Here is a 25289-nt window from a genome sequence, read left to right on the forward strand (position 1 = left end):
ATGTTGTAATTTCTCCCCATTCAAATAATATTCCCTTTTACTGTTTTTTTTTTTTCCCCAAGGTGTATTCCATCTGCCAAACCTTAGCCCATTCGCTTAACCTATCCAAATCTCCTTGTAGCCTCTGAGTCCTCTACACAACCCACTTTCCCACTAATCTTAGTGTCATCTACAAATTTTGTTGCACTACACTCTGTCCCCTCCTCTAGGTCATCTATGTATATTGTAAACAGAGGGTTTGACAGAGCTAGGTCTTGGTCCAGTGGCAAGGATTAACCAAGATCACTGGAGACCAGCTCTGCTGCACGGACCCAGCGCACACATCGCAGTGTGGGCTGGCCCGTGCTGCCCCTAGGCTCTCACCTCTTCTGAGCCCCAAACTCACGCATCTCCTGGGCCCCGGTCACTTCCATCTACAAACTCTTGCCGCTCCTTGGTCCCTCCTGCTGTACCTGCCCGCACTACAATCAGCGACCTGACTTCAAAGCCGTCGCCCTCCTGCAGCAGCACGCTGCTCCCTCCAATGGGCCTCTTGATTTCCGGGCCCGGCCGCCGGACACTGCTCCCTCTAATGGTCCCGACCCATATGCCACTGGCTGACACGAATCCTATAAAGTTTCTGAATATTTGGTTTCAAACATTGGACACTAATGGGAACATCTGGGAACTGTTGGGAGTTGTTTCGAGTTTGTCACTGAGGGGGGCTGGGGGGTTGAACCACAGCTATTAGACCTAGAGGGCTTCATTGATCCTATTGTTTTAACTGTGGAGCTCTGTCATGCTCTCTGGCTCAGTTAGCACTCCATGCTGCCTCCCAGCTGATGTCACCAGCACTCCATGGTTAATCCAAAATCTCAACAGAATTGGAGGAAACGGAAAGGATCCGGATCGAGACTATCCAGGGACGGGCTCATTGACTGGCTGCTGTGCCACAGGCATGTTGCAGATGTTGTATTACTACAGCAATTATACAATGGTCTATTTTATCTCCAATTTAAAGTTTGGTAGCAGTGCATGCCCTGAGCATCATTGGCAGTTTATAAATGAAAAAAATGATTCTATTTTCTAGTTCTCTTGTGTATTCCCCACTGAGTGCAAAGCTCCAGTTTTGCCAGAAAGTGATTCTTGGGCCCAGTTTTCACCCTGTCCTTACTTGGCCGTTGAAGGTTTTCTGTGGGCGGGAGGGGGCGGGGGGGCGGGGGGCGGGGGAACGGTCAAATTTATTGGTTTATTGCCCTGTTAATTAACTTAAATTGGGTGCGTGCCATTTCCTTGCACTTTGTTTCAGTACTGGGCCTCATCACAGAATATAATTGCCACATGATCTGAAGAAATATGGAATTTAAAAAGCTACTTGCATGTAAATTTTAGCAAGTAAATTAGCTCATGGTACCTTGGCATGCAGTTAGTGGCATGTTTCTTTTCTTCACGATGTGTTTAGCGAGCGCTGTCACATTTCCTCATTTCAAACTTTGTTCAACTTCCTCTGTCAAACCAATCTGTCTTCGGGTCCCAGCAGGTATAAGTGCTCTCTAAATAGTTAGGGGAGCAGATAAGCGCTTCTGCGGCAGCAAAAGTGACATCAGGATGCTGTGTTGCCTCCCTGGTGCAAGGGTCAATGATGTCACTGAGCGACTGCAGGGCATTCTGGGGAGGGAAGGGGAACAGCCATTGGTTGTGGTCCACATTGGTACCAACAACATAGGTAGAAAGAAGGGTGAGGTCCTGAAAGCTGAGTTTAGGGAGCTTAGGAGTAAGATTGAAAGCCAGGACCTCTCGGGATTACTGCCAATGCCACGTACCAGTGAGGGTAGAAATAGGAAGGCTAGTCAGATAAATACGTGGCTGGGGCATTGGTATAGGAGGGAGGGCTTTAGTTTCCTGAACAATTGGGAGCGCTTCTGGGGTAGGTGGGACCTGTACAAGTCGGACAGGTTGCACCTCAACAGAGACGGGACCAATGTTCTCGCGGGTGGTTTTGATCGTGCGGTTGGGAGGGCTTTAAACTAGCTTGGCAGGAGGATGGGAACCCAGGAGAGAGCTCTGAGCTAGTTAGAGTGGGTGAGAGCTCAGATGAACAGAACCCCAAGAAAGGATGCAAAAGGCAGGAGGCAACAGAGCAGAGTAGCACTGGTGCAAGTGTAAACCACAAGGTGATAGGAAGGGACAATATGTATGGAACATAAGGGGGCTGCAGGAGGGGTCAAAACGAAAAATCATGGTTTAAAAACTAGTATTAAAACACTTTACCTAAATGCACGCAGCATTCGAAACAAAGTAAATGAGTTGACGGCACAAATCATTACAAATGGGTATGATATGGTGGCCATTACAGAAACATGGTTGCAGGGTGGCCAAGACTGGGAATTAAACATACAGGGGTATCTGACAAGAAGGGAAAGGAGGTGGGGTAGGTCTGTTAATAAAGGATGATATCAGGGCAGTTGTGAGAGACGATATTGGCTCTAATGAACAAAATGTTGAATCATTGTGGGTGGAGATTAGAGATAGGGGAAAAAGTCACTGGTGGGCGTAGTTTATAGGCCCCCAAATAATAACTTCACAGTGGGGCGGGCAATAATCAAGGGAATAATGGAGGCATGTGAAAAAGGAATGGCAGTAATCATGGGGGATTTTAAACTACATATCGATTGGTCAAATCAAATCGAACGGGGTAGCCTTGAGGAGGAATTCATAGAATGCATACGGGATTGTTTCTTAGAACAGTATGTTACAGAACCTACATGGGAGCAAGCTATCTTAGATCTGGTCCTGTGTAATGAGACAGGAATAATAAACAATCTCCTCGTAAAAGATCCTCTCAGAATGAGTGATCACAGTATGGTTGAATTTGTAATACAGATTGAGGGTGAGGAAGTAGTGTCTCAAACAAGCATACTGTACTTAAACAAAGGGGACTACAGTGGGATGAGGGCAGAGTTGGCTAAAGTAGACTGGGAACACAGACTAAATGGTGGCACAATTGAGGAACAGTGGAGGACTTTTAAGGAGCTCTTTCATAGTGCTCAACAAAAATATATTCCAGTGAAAAAGAAAGGCGGTAAGAGAAGGGATAACCAGCCGTGGATAACCAAGGAAATAAAGGAGAGTATCAAATTAAAAACCAATGCGTATAAGGTGGCCAAGGTTAGTGGGGAAACTAGAAGATTGGAAAAATTTTAAACAACAGCAAAGAATGACTAAGAAAGCAATAAAGAAAGGAAAGATAGATTACAAAAGTAAACTTGCGCAAAACATAAAAACAGATAGTAAAAGCTTTTACTGATATATAAAACGGAAAAGTGACTAAAATAAATGTTGGTCCCTTAGAAGATGAGAAGGGGGATTTAATAATGGGAAATGTGGAAATGGCTGAGACCGTAAACAATTATTTTGCTTCGGTCTTCACAGTGGAAGACACAAAAACCATGCCAAAAATTGCTGGTCACGGGAATGTGGGAAGGGAGGACCTTGAGACAATCACTATCACTAGGGGGGTAGTGCTGGACAGGCTAATGGATCTCAAGGTAGACAAGTCCCCTGGTCCTGATGAAATGCATCCCAGGGTATTAAAAGAGATGGCAGAAGTTATAGCAGATGCATTCGTTATAATCTACCAAAATTCTCTGGACTCTGGGGAGGTACCATCGGATTGGAAAGCAGCTAATGTAACGCATCTGTTTAAAAAAGGGAGCAGCCCGCTTGACTGGCACCCCATCCACCACCTTCAACATTCACTCCCTCACTCCCTCCACCACCGGCGCATCGTGGCTGCAGTGTGTACCATCTACAAGATACACTGCAGCACCTTGCCACAGCTTCTTCGACAGCACCTCCCAAACCCACAACCTCTACCACCTAGAAGGACAAGGGCAGCAGGTGCATGGGAACACCATCACCTCCACTTTCCCCTCCAAGTTACATACCACCCAGACTTGGAAATATATCGCTGTTCCTTCATCGTCGCTGGATCAAAATCCTGGAACCCCCTCCCTAACAGCACTGTGGGAGAACCTTCACCACACGGACTGCAGCGGCTCAAGAAGGCGGTTACCACCACCTTCTCGAGAGCAATTAGGGATGGGCAATAAATGCTGGCCTTGCCAGCGACGCCTACATCTCAGGAATGAATTTTTTTTTTAAAGGTGTGGAATTGACCCTTAATTCATCAGGTTTACAAATCATCGAAAAATTTTAATCTCCTTTTCTTCCTATGTTGCAAAATAATTTGAGTTGAGTAGCTACAGACCGCTGCTCTTTCTCCAGAGGAACATGAGAAGCAATTGGTCCAACAATAGACTGGAGGTGATTCAGACGAAATCCTGGTAAAAGGATAAATGATCTTGGATTGTCAGAGGCGCATTTTGTGAGGAAGTTTAGTATCGTTTAAACAAGGAGGTCTCGCCAAGATGTGCGATTTAACTGGTGAAGGTTTTGGATTGGGTTTCAGTGAATCCTACAGCTATTCTTGTGGTTGTGTAAGTTACAGTAGCACCATTATTTTTGAACCATTTGGGTCCTTTCAAACCTCATGGCATGTCACCGGGCAGAACATTTAAATTACATGCAACAGATTTTTGAAGTTAAAATCGTGGATGCTTCACATTTCACAATGTTTTTTCACAAGCAACTGAATAAACAATTGTCAAGGCGGCAGAAATTGTTCACCTCGCTGGAATTCTGAAAGTCTCGGTCGTGTGCACGCTCTGAAATGCAGCATCTCTGTGCCCCGAAATAGTAATACTTGTACAATCACCAGAAAGGATTCTTCAAGATGTGCAAGTAAATTATGTTGCATTGGACATTATGATTCTGATTCTGTCTCAATTTCCCTCATTCCACATACCAATCTTTCACTCTTAATAATTCAATGAGTTTATTTTCTGACTGCTGACAAATTGGTGGGAATAGCCTGATTGTTAGGGAGATGGTTTATTGTACAATACAGTTAAAGTTTGCTGTATAATTTTGGCATATTGAGGGAACTGAAACTCTGTTTGTTGTAGAAATGGAGCAGCTGGCATTACTCAATGGTGTGCAACCAACACACTGAAAATCATTGACAGATCAATGCTGCTTGTATACATCATGCAATGTTGTGTGGTATTGCACTCATATAAACATGAACACAATGTCCAATTAATCAGTGTTTTCCCCCTTACAACCCTATAACGTCTCAATAATTTGCACTAATGCAGGATGGGTCCCTGACGCGACGCCTGTCAAATAGCACCAGTGTGGAAGGAGATGCAACAGGTGGATGCTCATTTTGAAGGCTGTACATAATCACAGCAGTATTAACTCATCATGCACTAGGACAAGGAATGAATGGAGCCACCTGCATGGATGGTGTGATGTTTTCTCTGTGGATATAATGTGATAACTATCCTTCACCAGAGACAAATCTTTGGCTTGAGCTCCGGGATGTGAATGGTGCCGTTTGAAATTCTTTTATTGTTCATCAGCTGATCCTACCACCACTCTTTTACTGGTGGAGGCAGGTATCTGGATGGCTGATCAGGATTACTTGCTGCAGCAATGACCCATGACTCCGTTTCATTTCCCTCATAGAGTGAGGCATATGGTCGTGATCAAGCAAACTGCAGGGATTGTAAAGGTACACTGCAGGTGCGTTGACTGATCCTGGAGAGCTGTGCAGGGATATCCAGACACGATATGTCGCATCGTTGTCATTTGTTGCATGCGCTGCAGTTTTGCTCTTCCAAGAGCCCCTGAGGCATGTTCAGGCAGAGGAAGGCAAAGCGGACAGCAGAACCGGCCGAAAGAATGAGGTCCCCCCTTCAGGAAGAGGTTGCACAGGAGAACCCTTGCTCGTGAGGAAATGGCTCACAAGTGCACCATCACTTGAGTAAGGTTTGGGTCTGCTGCAGAATCCGACGACCTATCATGGTCCTCCCTCTTTGCCAACTACATCAACTCGTTCATTTGCTGACATGTTACTGTCCTCCATTGGAAATGGATTGAGCAACTTGTATTGATGGCATGATGTTTACTTCACATATCTCTTCGATATAGTGCGTGAGCTGGTAGTTGGTTATGAGCTCTGGTGGCCTGCCTTTGATGATGTGTTATGGTTTCCATGTGATCAAGAAGCCATCAGTTATCTTATGAAGAAAGGTTGAGCAGGTTGGGCCTATACTCATTGGTGTTTAGAAGAATAAGAGCTAATCTTATTGAAACATTTAAGATTCTGAGGGGGCTTGACAGGGTCGATGCAGAGAGGATGTTTCCCCTCATGGCGGAATCTAGCACTAGGGGGCATATTTTCAGAATAAGGGGTTGCCCATTTAAACGGAAATGAGGAGGAACTTATTTGAGGATCGTGAATCTGTGGAATTCTCAACCCCAGAGAGCTGTGGAGACTGGGTCATTGAATATATAGAGTTGAGGTCAAGATCATATCAGCCACAATCTTATTGAATGGCCAAATGGTCTACTCCTGTTCCTATTTCTTATGTTGTTATGTTCTTATGTTTATCAGCTGACTCAAGCCAACCTGAATGCCATTCTTAATCTCCGACCAAGCTTTCCTTGTTGAAGAGGGCTATCCTGCACTGATGTCAATAAGTCCTTCCCTCCCACCCGATTCCATGTCTCGCAAGTGAGCCGCTATGGTCCCTGTTTTATCCCATCATGAGGAATTGCAGCGCAGGCATTCTGGAGTTAACACCACAAGCAGGTCAAAGAGGGTGTCTTCGTGGTGCTCCCACTCTTTGATCCCTGGAATGTTTGAAGTGTTCCCCTGCCTGGTGAATAGCCACAATGCACTAATCTTCTCCTTCTTAGGCAGTCCCTCGTATCGAGGATGACTTGCTTCCATGCCAAAAAGGGATGAGTTCACAGTTGTTTCAATGAAGGACCTAATATTCCAGGTCCCGAACTACATGTTGAAGGGTGGAAGATGCCTGTGCGTGGAATTTTTTAACGTGTGGTGACCGTTGCACACCAGCCACCACAAGGGCTTGACAGCTAGGTCTTGGTCCAGTGGCAAGGATTAACCAAGATGACTGGAGATCAGCTCTGCTGTACAGACCTAGTGCGCACACATATCGCAGTGTGGGCTGGCCCATGCTAACCCTGGGCCCCGAACTTACGCCTCTCCTAGGTCCCGATCACAACGCTCTGCACGAATGCACTAATAGCTGCTGGCCAACACCTGTACCCTTGTGCACGTGCTCCTGCTGTGCTGCCTATGACCTGTTTGATTTGCCGCCTTCAGCAGGTCCTCGGTCAGTCACATGCTTGCGCTGAGGAAGCTGAACCAGAGCTTGTGCAGAAGGTGGAATAGCTTGGGATTCTCTTCCTGAAGTAGATGGTGCTGGTACATACACTTTTTGACTGTGCTTTTGGTCACCTATCCTAATGTCTTTCTTTGGCTTGCTGTCAATTTCTGGCTGATTACTCTCTGGTGAAGTGCCTTGGGATATCTTGCTATGTTAAAAGTGCTATATAAATGCAAGTCTTTAATTGCAAGATCTGTGGGGAGAAGAAAATAATGAAATTACAATGCTATCACTTCACCATGGCAACAATATAGATTAAAAATTGTTATACATCAGTAAACAACAGCTCTCATTTTATATTATGTAACATAGCTTTTGTTTGCCACATTAATTCTGTTCTGCAGTATCATTACAGAACATTTAAAAAATAATGAAAATCTTACTGGTGCCTATGGGGGCATTTCTGAGCTGAACATTTCATCCTCTTTGTGCTTTAATCTCCAGTTCCATTTGAATCTTGTTTTTATTATTTTTGCTAACCACTTTAGATCACTAAAGTGTTTGTAGGTGTTCTGCCTTGCTGTTTTTGAAGTAGATGCAGCATTTTAATTGCTTTTGTTGTATCTATGCCTCAGTAGCACCCTCGCCTCTGAGTCAGAGGGTTGTGGGTTAAAGTCCTTGGGATAAGAACGTAGAAACAGGAATAGGCCATTCAGCCCCTCGAGCCTGTCCGCCATTCAATTAGCTCGTGGCTGATCTGTATCTTAACTCCATCAACATCACTAAAGCAGATTATTATCCCATTGCTGTTTGTGGGAGCTTGCTGTGCGCAGATTGGCTGCTGTGTTTCCGACATTTCAACACTTCAAAAGTACTTAATTGGCTGTAAAGCGCTTTGGGACATCCTGATGTTGTGAAAGGTGCTGTATAAATGCTAGTCTCTTTTCTTTTTAATTTACCCTGCCTTGGTTCCATATCCCTTAATACTCTTGCCTAACAAAATCTGTCGATCTCTGTTTTGAAAGTTTTCAATTGACCCCCAGTCTCAACAGCTTTTGGAAGGGAGTGAGCTCCAGATTTCCATTACCCAGAGTGTGAAGAAGTGCTTCCCGACATCACCTCTGAATGGCTTGCCTCTAACTTTAAGGTTATGTCCCCTTGTTCTGGACTCCTCCCTCCCTCCTGCCCCCATCCCCAAGAGTAAATAGGGCAGATAGTTTCCTTCTATCAACTCCTTTAATCATCATAAACATCTCAATTACATCACCCCTTAATCATCAAGGGAGTACTAGCCTAGTCTATGCAACCTGTACTATAATTTAATCCTTTGAGGCCCGGTATCATAACAACAACAGCCACTTGAATTTATATAGGCCCCTATTTTCACCACAATTGTACACCGATTTTTGGCATCCAAATGTTTTTTGCCGTGAAATACTCACTTTCCAACTTTCGCCAATATTTGGACTGCGGCGCTGACCATGTGCGGCAGTTTAAAAGTTTTTGGTGCAGACACAAGTCAAAACTGGACCGGGCGCCGTTTTTGTGGATTTAATAGTCCACGATTTTTTTTCAGCGTGGCACACACTGCCCAAAAGCCCCACAAAAAAATGTTAACTTAAGGAATCGGATAGTGCACAAGATGACAGGAGCAAGGCAATAAGAATACATGATAAAGTACCTTTTTTTCCCCCACATGGAACTCTTTTTGGAGCAAGGGAAGATTATTTCCGGGCCGAAAGGACTGCTCCCCCACCCAAGCTGGACCCGCTGCAATCCTGGTCCGAATGGCCCCCTGCTCAATCCCGCTCCCCCTGTAGGTTGAAGTTCGGGAGTGGAAGTGGCGGGTATGGGGGTGTTGGGGGGCGGTTGTGGTGGTGGCTGCAGGTCCAGCGATGTGAGGGGTCCTTTGGGGACCCGGGATTGCAGTGTGACCAGCAGATTTCACATTTTAAATGCTGGATTGTATGGTATAGAAATGAGCGGGTTATCATTTTGATTGATCGCAGCAGTGATCAACTGTCAGTGATGTCTATGTCTTGGTAAAGTTGTCTTACGATCCCTGAGTGTGAATGTCATTGTGAATCAAAGACAGGAGCGGGCTTCAGCGTCTCTGGTTGCCCTGGCAACTTCAGCTTTTCGTGCATGCCCAGAGTTTTTAACGCAGACTTGAAGCTCCCCACCCCCCAGACAAACTTCGGAGAGCGATACGCCAAATTCAAATAATTCTTTGACAAAAGTCCTGATTTTTTTGGGGGCGCGAACGTACACACAAAAAATCGTACGTTAACATGCGTGGGTGCCAAAAATCCAGCAAATAGGGGCCATAGCGTCTTTAACGTAGTAAAACATCCCAAGCTGCTTCACAGGAGTACTATAAAACACAAATTTTGACACCGAACTACACATGGAGAAATTAGGACAGGTGATCAAAAGCTTGGTGAAAGACGTAGGTTTTAAGGACCGTCTGAAAGGAGGAAAGCGGAGAGGTTTAAGCAGGGAATTCCAGAGCTTGGGACCTAGGCAACAGAAGGCACGGCCACCAATGGTTGAGCGATTATAATCCAGGATACTCGAGAGCAGATTTATAAGCGTGTGGATGTGAGGTTGTGGGGCTGGAGCACATTGCAGAGATAGGGAGGGGCGAGGCCATGGAGGGATTTGTAAACCAGGATGAGAATTTTGAAATCGAGGCGTTGCTTAGCCAGGAGCCAATGTAGGCCAGCAAGCACAAGGGTGATGGGTGAACGGGAATTGGTGCGAGTTGGGACATGGGCAGCCCGATTTTGCATGACCTCAAGTTTACGTAGGGTAGAACGTGGGAGGCCAGGCAGGAATACGTTGGAATAGTCAAGTCTAGAGATAACAAAGGCATGGTTGAAGGTTTCAGCAGCCGATGAGCTGAGACCGGGGCGGAGACGGGCGATGTTACGGGGGTGGAAATAGGCATTCTTAGTTATGCCGCGGATATGCGGTCGGAAGCACTTTTTGGGGTTTAAATAGGACACTGTGGTTCAGCCTCAGACAGAAGTTGGGGAGAGAGATGGAGTCCGTGGCTAGGGAACGCAGTTTGTGGCGGGGATCAAAAACAATGACTTCAGTCTTCCCAATATTTAATTGGAGAAAATTTCTGCTCTTCCAGAACTGAGTGTCGGGACAAGCAGGCTGACAATTTAGACTTAAATGCAGGAGAAGATAGCTTTGTTTTGACTTGTATAAAGGGTTAAATGAGATGTAGCTCGGTGGTGGTCCAGCTGAACGGATGTTCCAGCTTCTGAGAAGCTGCAGAGCTCCTGTTGAAAGTACAAAGCCAGTATTTTGTCGGAAGCTTTCTGTAGACCTGCCCACAAGATGAATGCAGCTCTGTTCCAGGACACTCTACAAAATAGCACACACTGCTCTTGCCGAGAATTAATGTACAAGAGGTGCGGTGTGTGAATGAAAACCAGCTTTGGGCCGAACTGTGCCAAGTCGTCTGGTGGGCGGCTGTACAGCCCAGGGTTTCGACAAATATTTGGTCAGCTGCGTGCTTTACTCACTGACGTTCTGATGCAGGCGATTGGGCTGCGATTTATTTTTGCTCTTCAATTGAATGACTTGTCTGTTGAGTGATCAGTAAGGAGTCTTTTGTTTGTTTAATGCTATGAAGTCCAGGTAAGTCAGGGATAGTTTAGTCAGGAAAATCACTAAAGCCCAATCTCTAATTCTTTTTGGTTTGAAGTGGCACACATACCTTCTTTTAGTCAGTCAGTGGTTAACTTCATTAGCTTTAATTTTACAAAATACTTTTTTATTTAACTATTTCCCCCCCATTTAGAACAGAGATGAGGGGGAATTTCTTCAGAGGGTTGTAAATTTGTGGAATTCTCTGCCCCAGAGAGCTGTGGAGGCTGGGTCAATGAAATGTATTTAAGGTGGAGATGGATATATTTTTGAACGATAAGGGAGTGAAGGGTTATGGGGAGCGGGCAGGGAAGTGGAGCTGAGTCCAAGATCAGATCAGCCATGATCTTATTAAATGGTGGAGCTGGCTCGTGGGGCCAAATGGCCTACTCCTGCTCCTATTTCTTATGTTCTTATGTCAGTGATGGCTCTCTTCTCTCTGTACAGTGGAAACGTGTGAATTTGTGTTCTCCTGTTTAAAGTCTCTTCCTCCCCCTCCACCTAAGGCTGTCTTTAATAAGGCCTTGCTGCTCAAGTAAGATCTTGAGTCCTTTCAGGTACAGAAGGGACAGGTACACGCTCACAGCCACAGTGACACCAACACTTAGACAATCACTGTTGCTGCTCGATATGGAGGTTCGCATATCTCAGGCAGGCGCAGGCCAAAATGGCTATCCATTTGTGTGGGAGGCTGAGATGTCGCTGGGATGGTCTTGTGCATCATTGGAAGCAGGTTGGTTGGTCACCTGCGTAGCTGCGGTGGGTGCTTGCTCCGCTGAGGCTAAACCAAGGAAGTAATGGATAGGTGCAACAGCCTCACCTTAAAAAGATGAAAAACATTACATAAATGCAGACTGCTGACTCCTCGCACCTTTGAGCTGCCTGGTACAAAAATCATTGCATGAGTTCGCTTGCACATGTGTGACCCAGATTAGTTGATAGCTCGAAGATATTTAACTCATTCACTCCCAGCCGTCACTTTCTCCTGCAATCTACAGTTCTGTAAAACCCAAGCTCAGTATCCCCTACATTATTTATTGATTTACCTCATTTCTGTTTTTTTTTCAGCCTTGCTTAGTATCCTGTGCTATGGACCTTCACTCTGATTTCGCAAAATAGTTGAGCGCTTTCTTCTTTCAATGGTTTAATAGGTTTATTGCTGCAGGCCAGGTGGATTCCGGTTTGATCCCTTGTTTCTACTGAGTTAGGTGATTTGCCAGTGGAATGGTGATGACACAATGGTCTTTAGTGCCCCTGGGTTGGTAGTGGGGAAACTCCTGATTGCTGTCCATAATCTATTTGTTTCATGAGTTCTTTGCTTATAACAATGTGTTGCTATGAATTCTTAAGAACTAGTTTGTTTATTGGCAAAGGTTTAACATTACCAGTTCATCCACCAGGCTCACAACTACCTGCCTCATCGTGGATCCTCCAAACCCAACTTGCTGGGGTTTTATTGAGTCTTGTGAACATCACGTGACTGGCTAAGCCACTCCCAACTCAACAGCTCTATAAACCTGTGAGCATACTCATAAGTGCACACATTACACTGTCCAGTGCCCTGTCTGAAAATGTGAGTGCATGAATATCGGCTGAGGGCAAGGATTTCCTTGACAATCACTGTTAAAGCCCACCTGAACATGGTACCAGAGAAAACATGACTGCCATGAATGCATACCCCAGCAAGAAGTAAACCACTTTAGGAGAGGAGAAAAATAAAACAGACATTTAAATGTGGAGAACACTGGATTGTGGCAACAAGCATATTGAGGTCATTCTACCATAGGTTCAGATCCTCAAACAGAATTGCTGTTCGCCTTGTAAAGGTTTCTGCCATTGCCTTCCATCCCCCACTTCTTTTGTTAGGTGGGTGGGACAATAAAGTCAACCATGCTGTTAATCAGTTCACTAGCTTCATCAAGGCTAGATAGGATTCGCTCCCCCCCCCGCCCCCCCCCCCCCCCCCCCCATACCTCTTTCAGTCAACTAACCCATTCCAGGGAAGCTTCAGCTTCAGCACGAGACTGGGATCCAATCTCTTTACTGAGTTGCACAGTCTGGCCTGTGACATTGGGACATTTCATTAGTTACAAAAAAAATAAGATGGATTTGTTTGAGTTGAAGTTACAGTGGAAAGGCTTAACTCGTGTTGGTTTGAAGTTATACACCGAGTTCACTCTGCGTTTGTTGCCCTCTCATTTGCCATCGCCACTGTTGAACATTTTCCATGAGAGCCTGTGCTGTGCAATCCGAGCCAAGTGGTTTATTATTGTAAATCAAATAGAAAATGCTGAAAATCCATAGTGGGTCAATCAGCAACTGATGGAGAAAATCTAGATTCATGTTTCAGGTGTGAGGTTCCTCCAAAGCTCCATATCAGTGTCCTTATTTTTGTTTACAGATCTGTGTGTGGGGACAGCACTAATGACGGAGGTGGTAGTGCAGGGGTGATGCACCTGTACGGAAATCTGGAAGAGACAAATGGTAAGAAAGTTTTCCTTTCATTGGGTGAAGGGATGGATTACTTAATGTGTTGGTGTAATGTATTGGCTTCATGGGTTCTTCACTTAAGAATTCATAGCAATACATTGCTCTTAAGGAGTAATTGGTTTATTAACAAAGGTTTAATAATCACACTACACATAACGAGTTCATCCACTAGGCTCACAATAGCATACCTCATCGTGGATCCCCCGAACCCAACTGGCTGGGGTTCTATTGAGTCTTGTGAACATCACGTGACTGGCTAAGCCACTCACAATGCAACAGCTCTACAAACCTGTGAGCATAGTTGCAGATGCATACATTATAGTCGGCAATTTTCAGTCCATGAGAGAAAGTGGAATCTGTAGCTTGCCGTGACCTTCCACATTTTGGGGTTAACACAGTCATCAAAGAAACCAGACAATGTACGAACATATGAACAATGACTGACTGGTAAAGACCATCTGGTCCATCAAGCCTGCCCCACACAATAAGTATCACAACTTATACACACCACCCCACCCCAAACCAAACCATGTGATCTTCTGGGAGAGGCAAAAACCCAGGCCAATTTGGGGAAAAAAATCTGGGAACATCCCCTCCGACCCATTTAGTCGATCGAAACTACTCCAGGAGATCACTTTGGCCGTTAAATTCCTTGCAGTACCTACCTTCTGTAAGAGTTAATCTCCGCCGCAGCCAGAAACAAATCCAGCTTTTGCTTGAATGTCATCACAGTGGGCAAACAGCACAATGCATAAAGGCCTCTCCGTGGCGATCTGTACTGGTTTTTGGATGTGCGCTGCAGGCAGTTCAATTGGGTATATAATCAGGTTAATTTGTGAATAACTAATGTTTGCTGATTTTGTGTAGTGAATTTTTCTGCTGCTTTCTCCTTTTGTGGGAAGAACTTCCTGATATCAGTCCTAAATTTGCTGATTTTAAACCTGTGCCCTCTTGTCCTTGGGATCCCTTGGGACATTTTTCTATGTTAAAAGCACTATATAAATGTAAGTTGTCCTAGTCTCATGGTTTAGTTTGAAGTAATTTTCTGAATCTGAATTCTATAAACTAAAGGGTACAAGTTTAAAGGGGGTGCATGCACACACAGACCTGGGGGTATATGTGCACAATTTGTTGAAGGTGGCAGGGCAGGTTGAGAAAGTGGTTAAAAAAGCAAACGGGATCTTGGGCTTCATAAATAGAGGCATAAGAGTATAAAAGCAAGGAAGTTATGATGAACCTTTATAAAATACTGGTTTGACCTCAACTGGAGTACTGTGTCCAATTCTGGTCACCACACTTTAGGAAGAATGTGAAGGCCTTGGAGAGGGTGCAGAAAAGATTTACAAGATTCAGTGATTAGGGACTTCAGTCACGTGGATAGACTGGAGAAGCTGTGGTTTTTCTCCTTGGAACAGAGAAGATTGAGAGGAGATTTGATAGAGGTGTTCAAAATCAATGACTGTTCTAGACAGAACAGATAGAGAAACTGTTCCCATTGGTGGAAGGGTCGAGAACCAGAGGACACAGATTTAAGGCGATTGGCAGGAGAACCAAAGGCAACACGAGGAAATACTTATTTACGCAGCGAATGGTTAGGATCTGGAATTTACTGACTGGAAGGGTGGTGGAGACAGATTCAATCGTGGCTTTCAAAAGGGAATTGGATAAGTACCTGAAGGAAAAAGATTTGCAGGGCTACGGGGAAAGGGCGGGGGAGTGGGACTAGCTGAAATGCTCTTGCAGAGAGCTGGCACGGGCTCGACGGGCCGAATGGCCACCTCCTGTGCTGTAACCATTCTATGATTCTATGAATCAGCACATAATGATTGTTGATTTGAAGGGCTGTGCGAATCTTTATTTCTATCTGACCAGAAAATAGGAATACAGCAAAAACAGCCTTTGTCATCTCTACACCCTACTACAGGTATTCCACTGCTTTTCTGGCTGGCCTCCTATTCTCTGCGCTCCGTAAATTCCAACTTGTTGAAAACTCTGCTAGCTGCATCCTGCTCACCAATCACTCCTGTCCTTATCTACATTGGCTCCTGCTCCCCCAACGCCTCCAATTGAAAATTCTCATCCTTGTATTTTAAATCCCTTCATGTCTTCCAGTCTTGCAACCCCCAGCCAGAACTCTCTGTTTCTCAGAGTTTGGCATAGTATATCGCCTCCTTTCTGCTCCTCATGTCTTTAAACGTGTCTGCCTCGCCACCTCCTTTAAGACCTTCCTTGGAACCCACTGCTCTGACTGAGCCCCATCTCCTCCTTTTGGGTCAGTGTCCGTATTTCTGATTACACCTCTGTGCAGCACCTTTGGATTTGTCTACATTAAGGGTGCTATAGAAACGGTAGTAGTAGCAGCTTTAGAAGTTGTGGGACCTGCATGAAACCCTATGCAATGGCAACTGGGATTCCATTTGTGCAAAAGTGCACACTGCATATTACAACACTTCTCGTTGGTACGGATGGCACTCCAAAGTCACAGCAGAGTGCTGGAGAGGCTGACATTCAAGACTTCACCAATCATCCGATGAAGCAAGATCCAGCATACTACCACCGGGGCCTCTTCCTGATGACCCTGCCAGACCTCAACATGGGCAGCTCCTAATTATATCTCATTGCCTTTCTCCTGGACTGGCAGCAGAAAGACCCCAACACAAAGTCACTGTGAATTGAGACACTGTGGAAGTGTACCGCTATTCCCTCAGTGTGAATGTTCTTTACAATTCCCACAGCAGCCACCTTATGGCTCATCTGAGTGGGACTGCAAATAGTGCTGACTTGTGGGCAGTTGAAAGTTTTTGGTTCTCCAGCAGAAATCGGATTGTGCCTGGCCACACATTTCCCACAAACCTCAAACGAGAGCTGCATTATTTTTGCTGGTGTTGCTTGAGGGATAACTGTGGTTCTGGCCACTGGGAGAGCTCGCCTGTGCTTACCCCAAAGGGCTGTGGATGCTGAGTCATTGAGTATATTGAAGGCTGAGATAGATAGACTTTTGGACGCTAGGGCAATTGAAAGATAGGGAGATTGGGTGGGAAAGTGGAGTTGAGGTCAAAGATCAGCCATGATCTTACTGAATGATGGAGCAGACTCGAGGGGCCATAATGGCCTACTCCTGCTCCTAATTCTTATGTTCTTTGAATAGTGCTAAAGGATCTTTTATGTCCACCTAAAATGGCACACGGGGCAAAATTCAGGGTGCCAGGGCAGAGATGATTCAGGTGTGGACCGAGACTATTGAATGTGTAAGATACCATTGCGTAGCACTCAAACGCCTTCCTGGCAGAATCCGAATAGTTTGCAGTCAGGTCGGTGCCATCTGACTGATACCCGCACCAGAGATTCACAAACCAGAGATGCAAATAACCCATTGGCATTTAGATAAAAACATTTCATCTTTCCAACTGTGATCCATGTCCTATTTTGGTGGGGAGACTGGTGCAGCCCAGCAACATAGAGATGCCATTGCTGGCTTCCTGTAGCCAGAAGAAAATGGCAGTGGAGGAGGTGGTCATTAATGTTCGGCTGTCACTGATACTTTTCTTCCAGCAAGAAAGCACTTCCTGCGGTCGGTCTATGTGCCACTGGAGCGGTTTGAGTAAAGCTGCTGTTGTATTGCGTTTGGTGCTGTGCCAGTGCTGCCAGCACCTGATGCATACACCAAAGCAAAGTTTTTGTCAGGAAGATCCGGTTAAAGAAAATGGGCCTTCACGACTACCGACCCAGGGGGAAATATGGCAAGTTGAGGTTGGTCCTGCTGCTGGATGTGAGAGACCTGTGCATTGCGTGCTGAAAGCATTAAACATAATATTAAAAACAACTTTCTGTTACAGCACATTGCAAGGATTGGTGTTTCTGTAAAATGAATATGTAGAGGTTAGAATCTGTTCTAAACAGACAATAAGAACAGGAAATGGTATCCGTGGCCTCTGTGATTGGCCCACACTAAGTATGAATCTGATTAATTAACCTTGTTTTGAGAAATGAGCTCAAAGAGCTGGACAAAAGAGATGGATATGAAAAAGGGAGCTGACCTCATTTTTGAAACCTTGCACAAAAATTACTGAGAGGTTTTTTCTGTCGGGATTTGGTACTTAAGGGAGGGACTGGCTTAAGGTAAGAAGCGTGTGCCTTTTGGAGAATGCACATGTGAAGCATTCCCATGTACTTTTCACAATCGTACTAAATCTATCTCTCTCCGCTTCTTGCTGCTATTTCTGAGAAGGGGTTGTGGGAGTCCCCTCCGGTTAGGAGGGGGTTTGCTGTATGAGTGGCATTCGGCCCTCTGAGCTCACTGGAAATAGCCTATCCATTTGCAGATCTTGTCTATCGGTGCACACCAAGTAGTTAGCGGGTTGGAAGATTGTGCTGAGAGTATGAAGAAGAAAAAAGGACTTTGCATTTCTGATCAGGTCACTCAAACATCCCAAAATATGTCCGAGTCAATCTCGCGCGCGCTCTCGCTCTCTATTGCGCGCGCTCTCACTCTCTCTCACTCTCTATCGCGCGCGCTCTCACTCTCTCTCACTCTCTATCGCGCGCGCTCTCACTCTCTCTCACTCTCTCTCACTCTCTCTCACTCTCTCTCACTCTCTCTCACTCTCTCTCACTCTCTCTCACTCTCTCTCACTCTCTCTCACTCTCTCTCACTCTCTCTCACTCTCTATCGCGCGCGCTCTCACTCTCTATCGCGCGCGCTCTCACTCTCTATCGCGCGCGCTCTCACTCTCTCTCACTCTCTATCGCGCGCGCTCTCACTCTCTCTCACTCTCTATCGCGCGCGCTCTCACTCTCTCTCACTCTCTATCGCGCGCGCTCTCACTCTCTCTCACTCTCTATCGCGCGCGCTCTCACTCTCTCTCACTCTCTATCGCGCGCGCTCTCACTCTCTCACTCTCTATCGCGCGCGCTCTCACTCTCACTCACTATCGCGCGCGCTCTCTCTCTCTCTCTCTCTCTATCGCGCGCGCTCTCACTCTCTATCGCGCGCGCTCTCACTCTCTATCGCGCGCGCTCTCACTCTCTATCGCGCGCGCTCTCACTCTATCGCGCGCGCTCTCACTCTCTCTCTCACTCTATCGCGCGCGCTCTCACTCTCTCTCACTCTCTATCGCGCGCGCTCTCACTCTCTCTCACTCTCTATCGCGCGCGCTCTCACTCTCTCTCACTCTCTATCGCGCGCGCTCTCACTCTCTCTCACTCTCTATCGCGCGCGCTCTCACTCTCTCTCACTCTCTATCGCGCGCGCTCTCACTCTCTCTCACTCTCTATCGCGCGCGCTCTCACTCTCTCTCACTCTCTATCGCGCGCGCTCTCACTCTCTCTCACTCTCTATCGCGCGCGCTCTCACTCTCTCTCACTCTATCGCGCGCGCTCTCACTCTCTCTCACTCTCTATCGCGCGCGCTCTCACTCTCTCACTCTCTATCGCGCGCGCTCTCACTCTCTCTCTCTCTCTATCGCGCGCGCTCTCACTCTCTCTCTCTCTCTATCGCGCGCGCTCTCACTCTCTATCGCGCGCGCTCTCACTCTCTATCGCGCGCGCTCTCACTCTCTATCGCGCGCGCTCTCACTCTCTCTCACTCTCTATCGCGCGCGCTCTCACTCTCTCTCACTCTCTATCGCGCGCGCTCTCACTCTCTCTCACTCTCTATCGCGCGCGCTCTCACTCTCTCTCACTCTCTATCGCGCGCGCTCTCACTCTCTCTCACTCTCTATCGCGCGCGCTCTCACTCTCTCTCACTCTCTATCGCGCGCGCTCTCACTCTCTCTCACTCTCTATCGCGCGCGCTCTCACTCTCTCTCACTCTCTATCGCGCGCGCTCTCACTCTCTCTCACTCTCTATCGCGCGCGCTCTCACTCTCTATCGCGCGCGCTCTCACTCTCTATCGCGCGCGCTCTCACTCTCTCTCACTCTCTATCGCGCGCGCTCTCACTCTCTCTCACTCTCTATCGCGCGCGCTCTCACTCTCTCTCACTCTCTATCGCGCGCGCTCTCACTCTCTCTCTCTCTCTATCGCGCGCGCTCTCACTCTCTATCGCGCGCGCTCTCACTCTCTATCGCGCGCGCTCTCACTCTCTCTCTCTCTCTATCGCGCGCGCTCTCACTCTCTCTCACTCTCTATCGCGCGCGCTCTCACTCTCTCTCACTCTCTATCGCGCGCGCTCTCACTCTCTATCGCGCGCGCTCTCACTCTCTATCGCGCGCGCTCTCACTCTCTCTCACTCTCTATCGCGCGCGCTCTCACTCTCTCTCACTCTCTATCGCGCGCGCTCTCACTCTCTCTCACTCTCTATCGCGCGCGCTCTCACTCTCTCTCTCTCTCTATCGCGCGCGCTCTCACTCTCTATCGCGCGCGCTCTCACTCTCTATCGCGCGCGCTCTCACTCTCTCTCTCTCTCTATCGCGCGCGCTCTCACTCTCTATCGCGCGCGCTCTCACTCTCTCTCTCTCTCTATCGCGCGCGCTCTCACTCTCTATCGCGCGCGCTCTCACTCTCTCTCACTCTCTATCGCGCGCGCTCTCACTCTCTCTCACTCTCTATCGCGCGCGCTCTCACTCTCTCTCACTCTCTATCGCGCGCGCTCTCACTCTCTCTCACTCTCTCTCACTCTCTCTCACTCTCTCTCACTCTCTATCGCGCGCGCTCTCACTCTCTATCGCGCGCGCTCTCACTCTCTCTCACTCTCTATCGCGCGCGCTCTCACTCTCTCTCACTCTCTATCGCGCGCGCTCTCACTCTCTCTCACTCTCTATCGCGCGCGCTCTCACTCTCTCTCACTCTCTATCGCGCGCGCTCTCACTCTCTCTCACTCTCTATCGCGCGCGCTCTCACTCTCTCTCACTCTCTATCGCGCGCGCTCTCACTCTCTATCGCGCGCGCTCTCACTCTCTATCGCGCGCGCTCTCACTCTCTCTCACTCTCTATCGCGCGCGCTCTCACTCTCTCTCACTCTCTATCGCGCGCGCTCTCACTCTCTCTCTCTCTCTATCGCGCGCGCTCTCACTCTCTATCGCGCGCGCTCTCACTCTCTATCGCGCGCGCTCTCACTCTCTCTCTCTCTCTATCGCGCGCGCTCTCACTCTCTATCGCGCGCGCTCTCACTCTCTCTCTCTCTCTATCGCGCGCGCTCTCACTCTCTATCGCGCGCGCTCTCACTCTCTCTCACTCTCTATCGCGCGCGCTCTCACTCTCTCTCACTCTCTATCGCGCGCGCTCTCACTCTCTCTCACTCTCTATCGCGCGCGCTCTCACTCTCTCTCACTCTCTATCGCGCGCGCTCTCACTCTCTCTCACTCTCTATCGCGCGCGCTCTCACTCTCTATTGCGCGCGCTCTCACTCTCTCTCACTCTCTATCGCGCGCGCTCTCACTCTCTATCGCGCACGCTCTCACTCTCTCTCACTCTCTATTGCGCGCGCTCTCACTCTCTCTCACTCTCTATTGCGCGCGCTCTCACTCTCTATTGCGCGCGCTCTCACTCTCTATCGCGCGCGCTCTCACTCTCTCTCACTATCGCACGCGCTCTCACTCTCTATCGCGCGCACTCTCACTCTCTCTCACTCTCTCTCACTCTCTATCGCGCGCGCTCTCACTCTCTCACTCTCTATCGCGCGCGCTCTCACACTCTCTCACTAGCGCGCGCGCTCTCACTCTCTCTCACTCTCTATCGCGCGCGCTCTCACTCTCTCTCACTCTCTATCGCGCGCGCTCTCACTCTCTCTCACTCTCTATCGCGCGCGCTCTCACTCTCTCTCTCTCTCTATCGCGCGCGCTCTCACTCTCTATCGCGCGCGCTCTCACTCTCTATCGCGCGCGCTCTCACTCTCTCTCTCTCTATCGCGCGCGCTCTCACTCTCTCTCACTCTCTATCGCGCGCGCTCTCACTCTCTCTCACTCTCTATCGCGCGCGCTCTCACTCTCTATCGCGCGCGCTCTCACTCTCTATCGCGCGCGCTCTCACTCTCTCTCACTCTCTATCGCGCGCGCTCTCACTCTCTCTCACTCTCTATCGCGCGCGCTCTCACTCTCTCTCACTCTCTATCGCGCGCGCTCTCACTCTCTCTCTCTCTCTATCGCGCGCGCTCTCACTCTCTATCGCGCGCGCTCTCACTCTCTATCGCGCGCGCTCTCACTCTCTCTCTCTCTCTATCGCGCGCGCTCTCACTCTCTATCGCGCGCGCTCTCACTCTCTCTCACTCTCTATCGCGCGCGCTCTCACTCTCTCTCACTCTCTATCGCGCGCGCTCTCACTCTCTCTCACTCTCTATCGCGCGCGCTCTCACTCTCTCTCACTCTCTCTCACTCTCTCTCACTCTCTCTCACTCTCTATCGCGCGCGCTCTCACTCTCTATCGCGCGCGCTCTCACTCTCTCTCACTCTCTATCGCGCGCGCTCTCACTCTCTCTCACTCTCTATCGCGCGCGCTCTCACTCTCTCTCACTCTCTATCGCGCGCGCTCTCACTCTCTCTCACTCTCTATCGCGCGCGCTCTCACTCTCTCTCACTCTCTATCGCGCGCGCTCTCACTCTCTCTCACTCTCTATCGCGCGCGCTCTCACTCTCTATCGCGCGCGCTCTCACTCTCTATCGCGCGCGCTCTCACTCTCTCTCACTCTCTATCGCGCGCGCTCTCACTCTCTCTCACTCTCTATCGCGCGCGCTCTCACTCTCTCTCTCTCTCTATCGCGCGCGCTCTCACTCTCTATCGCGCGCGCTCTCACTCTCTATCGCGCGCGCTCTCACTCTCTCTCTCTCTCTATCGCGCGCGCTCTCACTCTCTATCGCGCGCGCTCTCACTCTCTCTCTCTCTCTATCGCGCGCGCTCTCACTCTCTATCGCGCGCGCTCTCACTCTCTCTCACTCTCTATCGCGCGCGCTCTCACTCTCTCTCACTCTCTATCGCGCGCGCTCTCACTCTCTCTCACTCTCTATCGCGCGCGCTCTCACTCTCTCTCACTCTCTATCGCGCGCGCTCTCACTCTCTCTCACTCTCTATCGCGCGCGCTCTCACTCTCTATTGCGCGCGCTCTCACTCTCTCTCACTCTCTATCGCGCGCGCTCTCACTCTCTATCGCGCACGCTCTCACTCTCTCTCACTCTCTATTGCGCGCGCTCTCACTCTCTCTCACTCTCTATTGCGCGCGCTCTCACTCTCTATTGCGCGCGCTCTCACTCTCTATCGCGCGCGCTCTCACTCTCTCTCACTATCGCACGCGCTCTCACTCTCTATCGCGCGCACTCTCACTCTCTCTCACTCTCTCTCACTCTCTATCGCGCGCGCTCTCACTCTCTCACTCTCTATCGCGCGCGCTCTCACACTCTCTCACTATCGCGCGCGCTCTCACTCTCTCTCACTCACTATCGCGCGCGCTCTCTCTCTCTCTCTCTCTCTATCGCGCGCGCTCTCACTCTCTATCGCGCGCGCTCTCACTCTCGCTCTCTATCGCGCGCGCTCTCACTCTCACTCTCACTCTCTATCGCGCGCGCTCTCACTCTCGCTCTCACTCTCTATCGCGCGCGCTCTCACTCTCTCTCACTCTCTATCGCGCGCGCTCTCACTCTCTCTCACTCTCACTCTTTATTGCGCGCGCTGTCGCCCTCTGTCGCGCGCTCGCTCTCTCGCACGCACCCACACCCACACCCACACCCACACCCTAAATGCCATTGCCATTTGGTGTCCAAGGCTATTTCACAAGAGAAAATGTCACCTTAGCAATGCTTAATGACTGAAGGCAACTGATGCAACAAACTCGAGGGCAAAGATGTCGGCACATTTAGTACCATGTTCCTCCATGCTCTGTCTCTCTCTCTCTCTCTCTCTCTTGGCTACAAAATTTTAAAAAAAGAAATGAAGATTAGATCCCCTGAAGCATCCTTTTTTTTTAATTGAAACTTTTTAAAAACAAAACGAATGAAAACAATCAAGTCTGTTTTAAACCAAGTATCTAGAGTCCTGTTTGAGATTGCCCTCTCTCTTTAAATATGTTGCTGGGTCACTTTCAGCAGCTGGCTGGCCAAGAACGTGTTCATTGGAAAATAATTTCTGCTGCGTTGCGCGTTCATTTCCAAAGAATAAGATTTTATATCGGAGTTTCAGGGTTAATGGGGGTGGGGGAGGAGGGGATGGGAGAATCAGCCAGGGTCCCTGATCCTGATTGCTATCCAGTTACTCCTGCTGTAAGTCGTGCCTGTGAGAATATCAGGTGAGGACACGATCAGGCACAGCTGTGATGCTTCCCAAGGTCAAACGTCTGCTGATACTGCCTGCCTTGGCTCACACATGAAGCATGGCCACTTGGTGTACTGCACGAACTGGAAGCCTGCCCAGTGCCTATGCAACTACATCTCGTTATGAGTGAGGGCCTACAGAATCTTTAGAGCAGCCTCTTACTGGCACTGAGCCTGCCCAAAGTGTCCCAGAAATATTGTAATTTTTATCCGGAGGTCCTCAATTAAGGCTTGATAGCCTACTTGTAGTTTGTTGGGCTTTAAAAGCATATAAGTAAAGGCCCCATGTTTAGCCAGGCTCAATCCTGTTTCTACTGGAGAAGTACCAGAAGCACTCGATTGCCCATTAAGTCAGCGTTATTTGCAGTCTCTCTCACAGAAGCCACAGGATGGCAGCTGTGCGAATTGGAAAGAAACATTCACTCTGAGGGGATGTGCTTCTGAGGTTGCCACTGAGATTCAAGGGGTGATTTTAACCCTGCCCGCCCAGCGGAAACCAGGTGTGGGGGCGCAGTTAAAATTGCCTGAAGCCTTGCCCGCTAATGCCCCACTGCCTTCCTGCAGTCTTCCATTTCAACCTGCTTTTCTGAGCAGGCGGGAACTGGCCAATGCTTGAAGTATGCAGATCAGGTGTCAATGACGTCACCAGGTCCGACTCCAAGTTAAACAGTGGCCTGAGCGGGGAAGCCGTTGTGGCGTTCCTGCCAGGTGAAGCTAGTGAGTAGAGGAGTCGGGGCCAGAAGAGACGCAAAAAGCTACATTTGTACACTTTCTCCCCCCCCCCCCCCCCCCCCTTACTTTCCTTCTGTGACCAGGAGCAGCAATAATATGCCTCTGGACCCCACAAGGAAAGTTTAGATTTCCTGGAGCCCGGCCCCACCCATAGCGAAACCTTCCCTTAACTCCCTCCCCACGACTTACCTTGGTGTCAGTACCGTTCCTTCAATCCCCTGGGGCGAATGGAGGCAGCTTTACTTTGCATCCCATTATGCTTTACTTTGTCTGGGAGTACCGAGTTCTGACCATTGGCTACCTGAAATACAAAATGTTCCATTGCACCTCAATAACATCTCTTGCCTTAATGAGTGCTGCATTTACACAAACATGCACAATTCGTCCAGTCACCAAAAGTTTGCCTCGACTGCCCCTGCAAGTATTCATGACCTGATGCACTGAGAGACATGGCACACTGTGAATGACCCTGCCTTTGTGACACAGACTGCCGCAGAAGTGGCAGTCGGGCTGTAGCTGGGTGAACAGTCTAAACCAATGGACTTGGCACCCAAAGACAGAGAACTATCTTTAGTTTCTGATGCAGTTGCTGACATGTTTGGGCATGATGTTTCCTCTTTCAAAAGCTCAGATGCCACCAGTAATGACAATCTTTTATCTCTACTACTGCTCTCTTTTTAAAAAAAAAAACATTTTAATGGCACCAATCACCTTGGTAACCACTTGAGCAGTTGCCACAACCTCCCTGGTTAGTGCAGCCATTAATAGGACTGCAAATGGTTTGAACTTGGTGGGTGGGGGGGGAGAATAAGATGGTGGTTTTCATGCACCATCAACGAGCCCATTCATCAATGAAATCTTTTCAGGAGAAAAATAAGTGTGTTTGCCAACAAATGGCTGATGGTGAGGTTTGATTGGATTACCAC

General features: G+C 48.4%; 1 protein-coding gene across 4 annotated transcripts in view; it reads left to right on the forward strand.

Moving 5' to 3' along the window:
• plxnb1b (plexin b1b) overlaps positions 1-25289 on the forward strand; it is a 285985-nt gene that overhangs the window by 133407 nt on the left and 127289 nt on the right. For all 4 annotated transcript variants that reach the window (XM_070895494.1, XM_070895495.1, XM_070895497.1 and 1 more), the window contains exon 2: positions 13309-13391. The gene's annotated coding sequence lies outside the window, so the exon portion shown is untranslated. The remainder of the gene's footprint in view (positions 1-13308; positions 13392-25289) is intronic.

The sequence above is a fragment of the Pristiophorus japonicus genome, chromosome 12, assembly GCF_044704955.1.
Source record: "Pristiophorus japonicus isolate sPriJap1 chromosome 12, sPriJap1.hap1, whole genome shotgun sequence".
Lineage (NCBI taxonomy): Eukaryota > Metazoa > Chordata > Chondrichthyes > Pristiophoridae > Pristiophorus > Pristiophorus japonicus.